The sequence below is a fragment of the Hippocampus bargibanti genome, linkage group LG04 (assembly GCF_051943395.1).
Source record: "Hippocampus bargibanti isolate YZ-2025 linkage group LG04, ASM5194339v1, whole genome shotgun sequence".
Lineage (NCBI taxonomy): Eukaryota > Metazoa > Chordata > Actinopteri > Syngnathiformes > Syngnathidae > Hippocampus > Hippocampus bargibanti.
Window position 1 is genome coordinate 24,799,862 of NC_142737.1, and position 10,793 is coordinate 24,810,654.

The window sequence follows — 10,793 nt, forward strand, 5'->3', positions numbered from 1 at the left end:
GTGGTATAGGTACTTATGTGCGAGGAATACACCAGTTCTGAACACCTCTGTTTAAATGCAATGTTTTTGTTATAGATAAATAAGACAAGTATGAATAACTTCAAAACCTGGAATGAGATACAGTACCATCTCTTTCAGAGAGGTAATAAAAATAACCAACTGCTATAATGTGATTCCACGATTGGGTGGCACTGTTTAAAATTAACCGATCACATTCAAATTCAAAAGGACATCCACCCACCACCATTTAAAGTGCCACTTTTAAAACCCACATAAAGTGATGTGGTTCTATTTGGCTATTTGTATTGTGCTTTTTTTTATTTATTAGAAAATTCAAAGTTTTGCGCTCCCAGTGACTCACATTTGGAAATTTTCATACTTTGTAATTCCTTCGATCTTGACTAATGCCCCAGTTACAGCGTTAGAAAAACAGCCCCAAACCATCATGCAGCCACCATCACCACCACACATCACTCTGGGTATAGTGGGTGTTTCGGGAGTTAATCAGAGGCTTTTGAACAAAGTATTTTCTCCTGTTACAGTCCCCTCCAAAACATATTGGAATGATAAAGTCAAATCCTAGGTTTTTGTTGTTTACTGAAAATTTCTAGGTTTCAGATAAAATCATGAAAATGCAACACAATACATATTTATTGCCGAACAACTGACTGATGATCAGGTCAGGTAGTTCTCCGCCTTTGTCCAGAAGTCAGATGGGGTAGACCCCAGCTTACTCTTGCAAACCTATTCATGATAAGCAGAGTCAAAACTGGATGGATGGTTTATATGTACAGTAAAGTCTCGTTATATCGATACTCAAGGGAGTCCGAAAAAATATCGATATAACCGGGACTATCGATATATCCGATCCTGCGCCGAACTGCATTAAACAAAAGCCGCCATTAGAATTTTCAATGTCGCACCTGTTCTGTAAATAATAATTTGCAGCTATACAGTATGTGATGAATTACACGTAAAAATACCCAACAAAACTCAGTATTTTGGGGATTTGAAAGTATGAAAAATCGTATCCAAAATAAAATTTACAAGGGCACAAAACTAACGGGTGCAATTCTGCAAGTGCAATCAGACTGTGCACCATCTGTGATGCCGATTGCATTTTAAAGGAGGCCAAGCTGAGGTTTGGCCATTGAATTAGCTAGCACTCAATGAATTAGTAGGATGCTAGGCTCAAAATCACTGTGACGCACAACTCTGTCCCTGGAAGGAGTATAAAAATTAAGAGTCATCGACAAAATTCATGATGCATCCAGATTGACTATATTGCAAATGGAGTATGCATTTCGCTGAGTTCAATCATTAACAACCTGGGTAGTTTGACACACAAGTGTCTCATGAGAGATCGTCAAGTGTGCTACAGTGACCTTAACAATTCTACACCATTACACTGATAATTATTAAATACAATTATTTGATATTGTAACATTGTATTATGTCAATTATTAAATACAGTAAAGTCTCGTTATATCGATATTCAAGGGAGTCCGAAAAAATATCGATATAACCGGGACTATCGATATATTCGATCCTGCGCCGAACTGCATTAAACAAAAGCCGTCAAAAGAGGGCAGCCAAGCGCCATATAAGAAACGGAGCTGGCCATTAGCTCCCTTTTTTGTTCCAATGTTGCCTCAAAATGGCACATATAATTCTTTAATGATTGTAAACATGTATGCTTTAATCTTCAGAACTAGTGTATTTGAAACATATTCATAACTGGATGTGTAACAAGAAAGCATATTATCCGAATCTGAAGCCATTGTTTGGATTCACAAGCAATGCAAGACGTCTTGGCGTGAAGTCATTTTTATTTGCATTTGAATAAAAAGTGACATCGGCTGTCCTTTAATACACAGTATGGAATGTTAATAATTTTCAAAATCATCGCGCTTCAGCAGACAAAACAAGAAACATTGTTGCAAAAAACGATTGCATTCATATACAGTACAGTGGGCATGTACATAACACAACAGGGAAACTGCAACGCTTACATCTTACTGTATTATGTATACAATTTAAAAAAGTCATCAATCTTCTTCTGCTTCCCATTTTTACCTTTTAACACAAACACTTCAATCTCGTCTGCTACACACGAGCTAGCGTCTGAAAATGAAAATGGCTCTGCTACACGAGTGCTGGGCACGTAACCAAGTCACCTGACCAAGTCGACCAATGGCGCGACTGATGGCGTGACACGTAACCAAGACACGTGACCAAGTTGACCAATGGCGCGACGGATATATCGATATAAACAAGTCCAAAAAACCGATGGCCGGCGGGGGCGCGACGGATGAAAAGGAGCACCGTAATAACCGGATTATCGTAACAACCGGGTATCGTACTAAACGGTACTAATTATACATAAAAAGACTAGAAATGTGCAAGGGAAACGAAAATAATATCGTAATAAGCGGTACTATCGATATAACCGATATCGATATAACGAGACTTTACTGTATTTTCATAGCACTTATCAGAATCAAAAAACCTTTATTCGTCCCACAATGGGGAAATTTGCAGTCCATAGCAGCAATTTGAAAGGGCATGGTGTGGGGGTGAAAGGATAGAAACAAGATATTTTAAGCATAGCAAAATAAAAATGTCGACTATTTACTGTAAATGTGCAAAACCGTTTCATAAAAAAAACTGTACATAGTGCAAGTATCAAGAAAGGCATATTGGTATATTGCATCATATGAGACCAGATCAGAATTCCAGCCTTTTTTCATGGTATTTACCTTTAGATGTGTTAATTCAGGGGAGAGCATATTTTATTTGTAGCTACCCAGTTTCTGGCAGTTTCGAACAGAGATTATTAAATTAACTGAGACTGAGTAACATGTAATATTTGGTTGGATAACCTTTTGTAATCAATGCAAACAAGTCTGTAACCAATTAACTTCGCCAGCCTATCACAGTTGTCTCAGAGCAGTTGGTGGGTACACCCTGAACTGGTTGCCAGCCAATCACAGGGCACACACCGAGACAATCTACCATTCACACAGAAAATCACAGCGAAAGTGCTCCATTAACCCGCTCTCCATGTTTTTTGAATGTGGAAGGAAAGTGGAGTGGATCACAAGTCGGTCCTTTCTTTTTACGAACTATCACCTGAATAAGGATTGATCTTAGTCTCATCAGTCCCAATCCTTTCATGGCCCATCTCTGTACCTCTTTACAAAACCCAGTCTGGCCTTCCAATTGTTTTTGTTGACGAGTGGTTGGCATATAGTCTGGATATTTCTCTGAAAGTCTTTGAACAGTGGATTGTGATACCTTCGCCTTGCTCCGTTGAGGATGGCAGTGATGTCACTGACTGTTGTGTTTGAATGTTTCCTCATAGTTCGAACAGGGTGTCTGTCAACTCCTGTCGATACCCTTACAATGCACCAGGAGTTTCTTTCTTTCTTTAGGACTTTGTTCCAATGGCTGTCCCCAACATCATTGAGATGCTCTAACACTCTTGCACACTTAAAAGGTGGGTAGGTTCACGTGATAGTTTTTCTCTCCTGGTGTTTTTTAACTTTTGTTTCATGTCTTTTAACCTCATACATGTTAGATATAAGTCTCACAATTTAATCGGGAGACCAAGTTTGACCACAATACTCACAATATTCACTTTATAAAGCAACCATTGTCACAATACAGACAGTTCATTTGTGAATGAAAAGACCTTGTTGTTACAGTATTTTGGGCTGCGGTTGTGTATGTTCGATGTTCATTCTGGCGCAGCCACATATCTTGCAAAAAAATGCATACTTTTTGTGTTGAGTCGTCCACTTTCTACGATCACGTTATCTGATTTAAATTGTGTCCATATGTACCCTTCCCATTCATTGAAAACATTAATAACCACATTTTGGCTATATTAAGGGCTGTGAGTTTGTATGTTTTCAAATGTAGATAAGTAAAAGTTGTCAAAGACTCTTAATAATCAAGATACTTGTACCTATTTCCGGTTAGAAAATATTTGAACTCAGTTACACGAGGGAAGAGTTACTGAGCATTGGGGAATCCACTCTTGGACTATTTTCACCGACACACCAAAATCCACAGGGTTTTTCGGGGCTGCTCGCGAGCGGCGTAGCAGCTCTTTACGGAGCTTTGAGACGCCGGCGAAGGAGGGGGAAGCGAGCCGGCGTGCTCGTCAAGCTACGGCAGCGTGGATTTCGAACGCCGCTCCCATCGAGCCACCTCGCTAATCTACGCTCACTACCAAACAAGATGGACGAACTTCTGCTTCTCACAAAGACCAATAAAACGTTTGCCCGCTCTGCTGCGCTGTGCTTCACTGAGACTTGGCTCAATGACCGCCACCCGGATTCCGCACTACACCTACCCGGATTCCGTCTCCTTCGGGCCGATCGTGACACGGAGCAATCGGGGAAATCCAAAGGCGGTGGACTATGCTTCTACATCAACGAAGAATGGTGCACCGATGTCACGATGCTCGACGCACACTGCAGCCCTGGTTTGGAATCGCTGTCTCTCAACTGCAAGCCATTCTACTGCAAGCCATTCTACTCGCCACGTGAGTTCGCTTCCTTTATTCTCGTTGCCGTGTACATCGCGCCACAAGCTAATGCTAACGCGTGTATACAAACGCTAGCGGACCATGTAAACAATCTCGAGCTAAAATATCCAGAATCACCCCTGATCATTTTGGGCGATTTTAATCAAACACGCTTAAACCGTGAACTCCCCAAATATAAGCAGCATATTGACTGTTTCACCAGAGGAGAAAACATTCTAGATCATTGTTACACAGCACTCAAAGGCGCATACCGGTCTGTTGCGCATGCAGCATTGGGTCTTTCTGACCACTATTTAATCCACTTAAATCCCACATACAAACAGAAACTCAAATGTGTAAAACCGGTAGTCAAGACAGTTAAAACATGGACAGATGAAGCAAAGTTATCGCTACAAGAATGCTTAGACTGCACTGATTGGAGCGTCTTTGAAACTTCAACGGGCACATTGGATGAATACACAGACACTGTAACATCATACATCAGTTTCTGTGAGGACATGTGTGTACCAACAAAGTCCTTCCGCTCATTCAACAACAACAAGCCATGGTTCACTCCCAAACTCAGGCAACTTAGGAAAGAGAAAGAATCCGCATTTAAAAGCGGCGATCGAGCTGTTTACAAACTCGCCTGAAACAGGCTGACGAAGGAAATTAACATCGCAAAGAAAAGTTATGCGGAGAGGCTTAACAAACAGTTCTCCGCTAACGACTCTGCATCGGTGTGGAATGGCCTGAAAGCAATAACAAATTATCGTTTACCTTCCCCCCAAGCAGTGTACAACAATGGTATGGCTGATGAGTTAAATACATACTTTTGCCGATTTGAAAAGGACACCACCATTTCCCCGGTCTGCCCACCATTACCAGAAACTACCGTATCTCCGACCTCTGCCCTACAGATCCACGAACTGGACGTTAGACGGCTCTTCAAGCAGCAGAAGATCAAGAAAGCTGCAGGACCTGACAGAGTGTCCCCCTCCTGCCTGAGAGTCTGCGCTGACCAGCTGGCTCCGGTCTTCACACAAATCTTTAATAGATCCCTGGAGCAGTGTGAAGTCCCATCCTGCTTCAAACAGTCTACTATCGTCCCAGTTCCAAAGAATCCAGCATCCTCAGGATTGAACGACTATAGACCTGTCGCTCTGACGTCTGTGGTCATGAAGTCCTTTGAACGCCTTGTGCTGAACCACCTAAAGAACATCACCGGACCTCTGCTAGATCCTCTTCAGTTTGTCTACCGGGCAAACAGGTCTGTGGAGGATGCAGTCAACATCGGACTGCACCACATCCTCGAACACCTTGACAACACAGGAACCTACGCAAGGATCCTGTTTGTGGACTACAGTTCTGCGTTCAATACCATCATCCCAGAACTCCTCATCCCCAAACTTCTCCAGCTTGGTGTGTCCCCCATGATCTGCCAGTGGACCCTCAGCTTCCTGACAGGACGGACACAACAGGTCAGACTGGGAAATATATCATCCACAACACGAACCACGAGCACTGGAGCCCCGCAGGGATGCGTCCTCTCTCCATTGCTCTTCTCTCTCTACACAAACGACTGCACCTCAACGCACCCAGCTGTCAAATTCATAAAGTTCGCAGACGACACCACGGTTATCGGTCTCATCAAAGACGGCGACGAGTCTGCGTACCGACAACAAGTGGAGCAGCTGGAGCTCTGGTGCAGCCGTCACAACCTGGAGCTGAACACGCTCAAGACAGTTGAGATGATCGTGGACTTCAGGAAACATCCATCACCACAGCTACCCCTCACACTATCCAACTGCCTTGTGTCAACCGTTGAGACCTTCAAGTTTCTGGGAATCACAGTCTCCCAGGACATGAAGTGGGAGGTCAACACCAACTCTATTCTGAAAAAGGCCCAACAGAGAATGTACTTCCTGAGGCTGCTAAAGAACACTTAGCAGTTTTTTTGACGACAATACTAGTGCAGCGTGTTCTACCGGAAACAAATTCCTTGTATGTTCTACATACTTGGCAATAAAGATGATTCTGATTCTGATTCTGATTCTGATTCTGATTCTGATTTCCACCCACAGTTCGTGACGTGGTCTTGGATTAAAAATGTCTCTTGTTTTTGGAGAGTAATTTTTGTAGATGGCCACTCAGCCAATGTGCATTGAGGAGATGTGAAATGTCCTTATCCCCCCAAGTCTATTGGAGAAAATGCTGCTCCTTGTACATGTAACATTTCAGACCCTCTGGATTTTGTCACGCTTCTTGGTTTCGTAGTTCTTGCCACAGTTTCGCTCCAGAACACAAAGGTGAGCTCATTATTGCAACTGTCATGTTTATAAAATTCACCAATCCATCCATTCTCTCAAGCGCTCTTCCTCAACGTTGCTGGTGAGCTGAAGCCTATCATAGCTGAATGATACAGACTGAGATGGTCACTGGCTGATTGCAAAATTCTAAAAAACGTTATACAAAAAAATATCTCGCAATTTCGAACAAATCTCCTTCTTGACCCACAAAGATGTAAGACAAAAGCATTCATTGCCTTCAATTCACAACATTAAATGGGTAATCCATTCAACTGTGAAAGTCCGGAGATAAAATATACTTTGTAGTTATATTCCTGAAATGATGAATATTATGTAATTTGCCTACTATGTTGGCACTTCTCGTTTTTCTTGTAGTACTTCAACAAAAACTGAACGTTGGACATCGATGAAAAGTTTTTTTTCAGACGTCATCTGTACTTCTTTGAAGGTAGGTCAAGGTAGTAGAGGTCAAGGTAGTAGAGAATGACCGAGCAAAGATCCTGTGGGACTTCCAGATACAGACTGACAAGATGGTAATGGCCAACCAACCAGATATCGTGGTCATAGATAAAGGGCAAAGGAAAGCCGTTGTGGATATAGCGGTCCCGAGTGATGGAAACATCAGAAAGAAGGAACATGAGAAAATCGAGAAATACTAAGGGCTCAGAGAGGAGCTGGAGAGGGCCTGGAAGGTAAAGGTGACAGTCGTGCCTGTGGTGGTCAGAGCACTCGGGGCAGTGACCCCCAAACTAGACGAGTGGTTGCAACAGATCCCGGGAACAACATCGGATATCTCGGTCCAGAAAAGCACAGTGCTAGGAACAGCACAGATACTGCGCAGAACCCTCAAGCTTCCTAGCCTTTGGTAGAGGACCCGAGCTAAAATGGGGATATATATATATATATATATATATATATATTTTTTTTTTTTAATCACAATGGACAATATGCCAAGCAAGATTTTAAGCAGTAAAGGTGTGGCATGCCATGTGCTTCCGATCTTCGCGTCTTTCAAGCCCTCTCAAGCTTGTTTCAAGCCCTGTCATGGCCTCTAAATGAAGGAGTAATTCATTCTTTCAATGCGTATAAATGTGGATTTCTGAAGGAGCTACATTTAATAGTGGTGCTGTTGAAGGAAATGTCATCCTACATGCGAAAGGATTGCTCCTCGAGCAGTCAGTGGTGTGTAGGCCATTACGTTTATATATTCATCTCAGCTTTATTTGACCGCACTTAGCAGTATTTATGAGGAGACAAAAAGTTGATAATTTTGCACAAGAATTTCACTGTTGGAACGGGTTGGCATTGGATGTCTGTCCGTCTCTCTTTCCATTTATTCCCTGCTCATGCGGTGAAGCTGCACACCATCTCTCTCCCTCTGTCCCTGTTTTGCCTCTGGCTAGCAAGCCGATGAGGTCAGCTGCTCCGTCACGAAGCTGTAGGCATGGGTATCGAGAAACTATTGAGCCGTGAGAACATTTATCCTCATCCTGCAGTGAGAATATGCTTGCCACTGTTGTTATTTTAATATTGACTGTTTGTATGACCTCAATTTTGTCAGATTTGCGCCACAGGACATGAGAGTAATGTCACGGTTTGCAAGGAGGTGATGATGGTTGTGGATCCCAAAATAAGCAGGCAGGAGGGTGCAGCAGGTTGTATTTGACAATTTGTATTAAAATAAATTCAGCAGGAGCAAAATCTAAAACATCAAAGTCATCCGAACAGAAACGAAAAAATCTGCCAAGATGAAACAAACCTGACATAGTGCATAGTGGGTTGTGTCGGGAGTCCTTTTAACTGCCACTGATGAGGACGACCAACACCTGTGCAACTGAGGGCGGGGCCGTCAGCAGTATCCGTTGGTCGCCAACCAGAACGTGACAGCCTGCCACGGATTGGAACAACCAGCATCTGTGCAGGTGCCGGCGGGGCCGACAGCGCCACCCGTTGGTCGCCAACCAGATCGTGACAAGTAAAGCAGGGGTCTCAAACTCAATTTATCCGGGGGCCACTGGAGGCAGAGTCTGGGTGAGACTGGGCCGCATCAGGATTTCCACAAGAAAAGCACAGATAAAACATTCCAATGTTCTCAAAATATTTCTTTTTAACACACAAAAAATGAATTAAATGAATAAAAAAATAAAATAAGCAGTAATAAATAAATAAAATAATTACAGTAAAGTCTCGTTATATCGATATTCAAGGGAGTCTGAAAAATATCGATATAACCGGGACTATCGATATATCCGACCCTGTTTGCATGTAATTTTCTTCGTGCGTGCATAGAAATAGTATCGATATAACCGGGACTATCGATATATCCGATATCGATATAACGAGACTTTACTGTATAATGATCATAAGGCAGATACCGACGACTGAAAAAAAAACACAGGCAAGCTAATTATTTGAATAAAGTGTTAAATGTCTGAATTCACAGTTCTTTATCCTTTAACTTTCTTAACATAAATAAAATATTGAACATGAACTGTCCTAAACATGGCTTCTCTTGCCTACTTCTTGCTGCTAGAGACCTGGAAGCGCTTCTTTTCACAAAGCCGAGCCACATTTGGCTTGAGGGAGGAGGCAGGGGAGACTCTGAGTAGGGCTTGAAGATGCTCATCAGTAAGTCTGGACCTGTACTTGGACTTATTGAAGTTCAAGGTGGAGAAGAGCTTCTCACATAAGTATGTGCTCCCAAAAAAGACACATGGTCCGCTTGAACATTCGGGAAAGTTCAGGGAAGCGAACTCTCTCAAACATTGCCCAAGCTTGTCTGCTTCTCCATTCACATCCCTGAACTTGGCTTTGAGTGCAGAGTTGCACTGTAGGTCACAGAGCTCCATTTGGAACACAGGGGGGCATCTTGCACATCAAAAGAGAATGGGTCCACAAAAATTTGAAATGTGGCTTTGTGCGTCTTGAAGTCTGCAAATCTGTGATCAAATTCCCTCTGTAGCTCCAAAATGGCTTCAACATACTTCTCACCACTGAATGGTGGTGCCAGGAGTGCCCGCGCATACTGGGAAATAGAAAAGGTTTGTCTGAGAGAGCTGGGCTTTCCATAACACAAGTTTTGTACTTCCTCCGCAAGCTCAAAAGAATTGGAGCCCCGACCCCCATCACGACCACCTTCTACCGCGGTACCATCGAGAGCATCCTGACCAGCTGTATCACAGTGTGGTACAGCGCCTGCACCGTGTCCTGCCGTATGACTCTGCAGCGCATCGTGAGGACAGCTGAAGAGATCCCCCCCCCCCCCCCTTTCAGGACATTTACAACACCCACCTCACCCACAGAACCATCAGGATCGCTGGCGATCCCACCCACCCCTCCCACAGCCTCTTCAGCCTGATGCCATCGGGTAGGAGACTGCTGAGTCTCCGAGCCAAGACCAGCAGGATCAAGGACAGTTTCTGCCACCAGGCAGTCTGGAGACTCAACTCCCTCCCAGCTCTGCCCACCCTGCCCCTTCCCACTGCCACACTCACCGAACTCTGAGTACACGCTACATGCTGTACTATCATCCTGAACTCTATTTTTTGTTCTTTTCTTGTTCTCATTTTTTCTGCACGACCTCACTTCAACTCTTTCTTGTTGTTTGTTTTTGCATTACTACATTACATCCCTTTATATACGTCACTTCCTCACTTCACATATGTCACTACTTCATTTACATACGTCACTACCTCACTTTACATTTAGAAATTACATGTATTGTCTGTTGTCAATTGTATGTCTTTTTAGCCACGTTATAAGTGCCTAGCATGCCTTGGATGCTGGGTCCGAGAGGACATTAATTTGAATCTGTGCTGTATATCATGCATATTAGCATATTTGACAATAAAGCTGACTTTGACTTGACTTTTTGAATTTGACTTGTGCAGAATGCTTTCACGTTGTCATAGGCAGCACTGACAAGTTGCCCCTGGCCTTGTAGCTTCTTG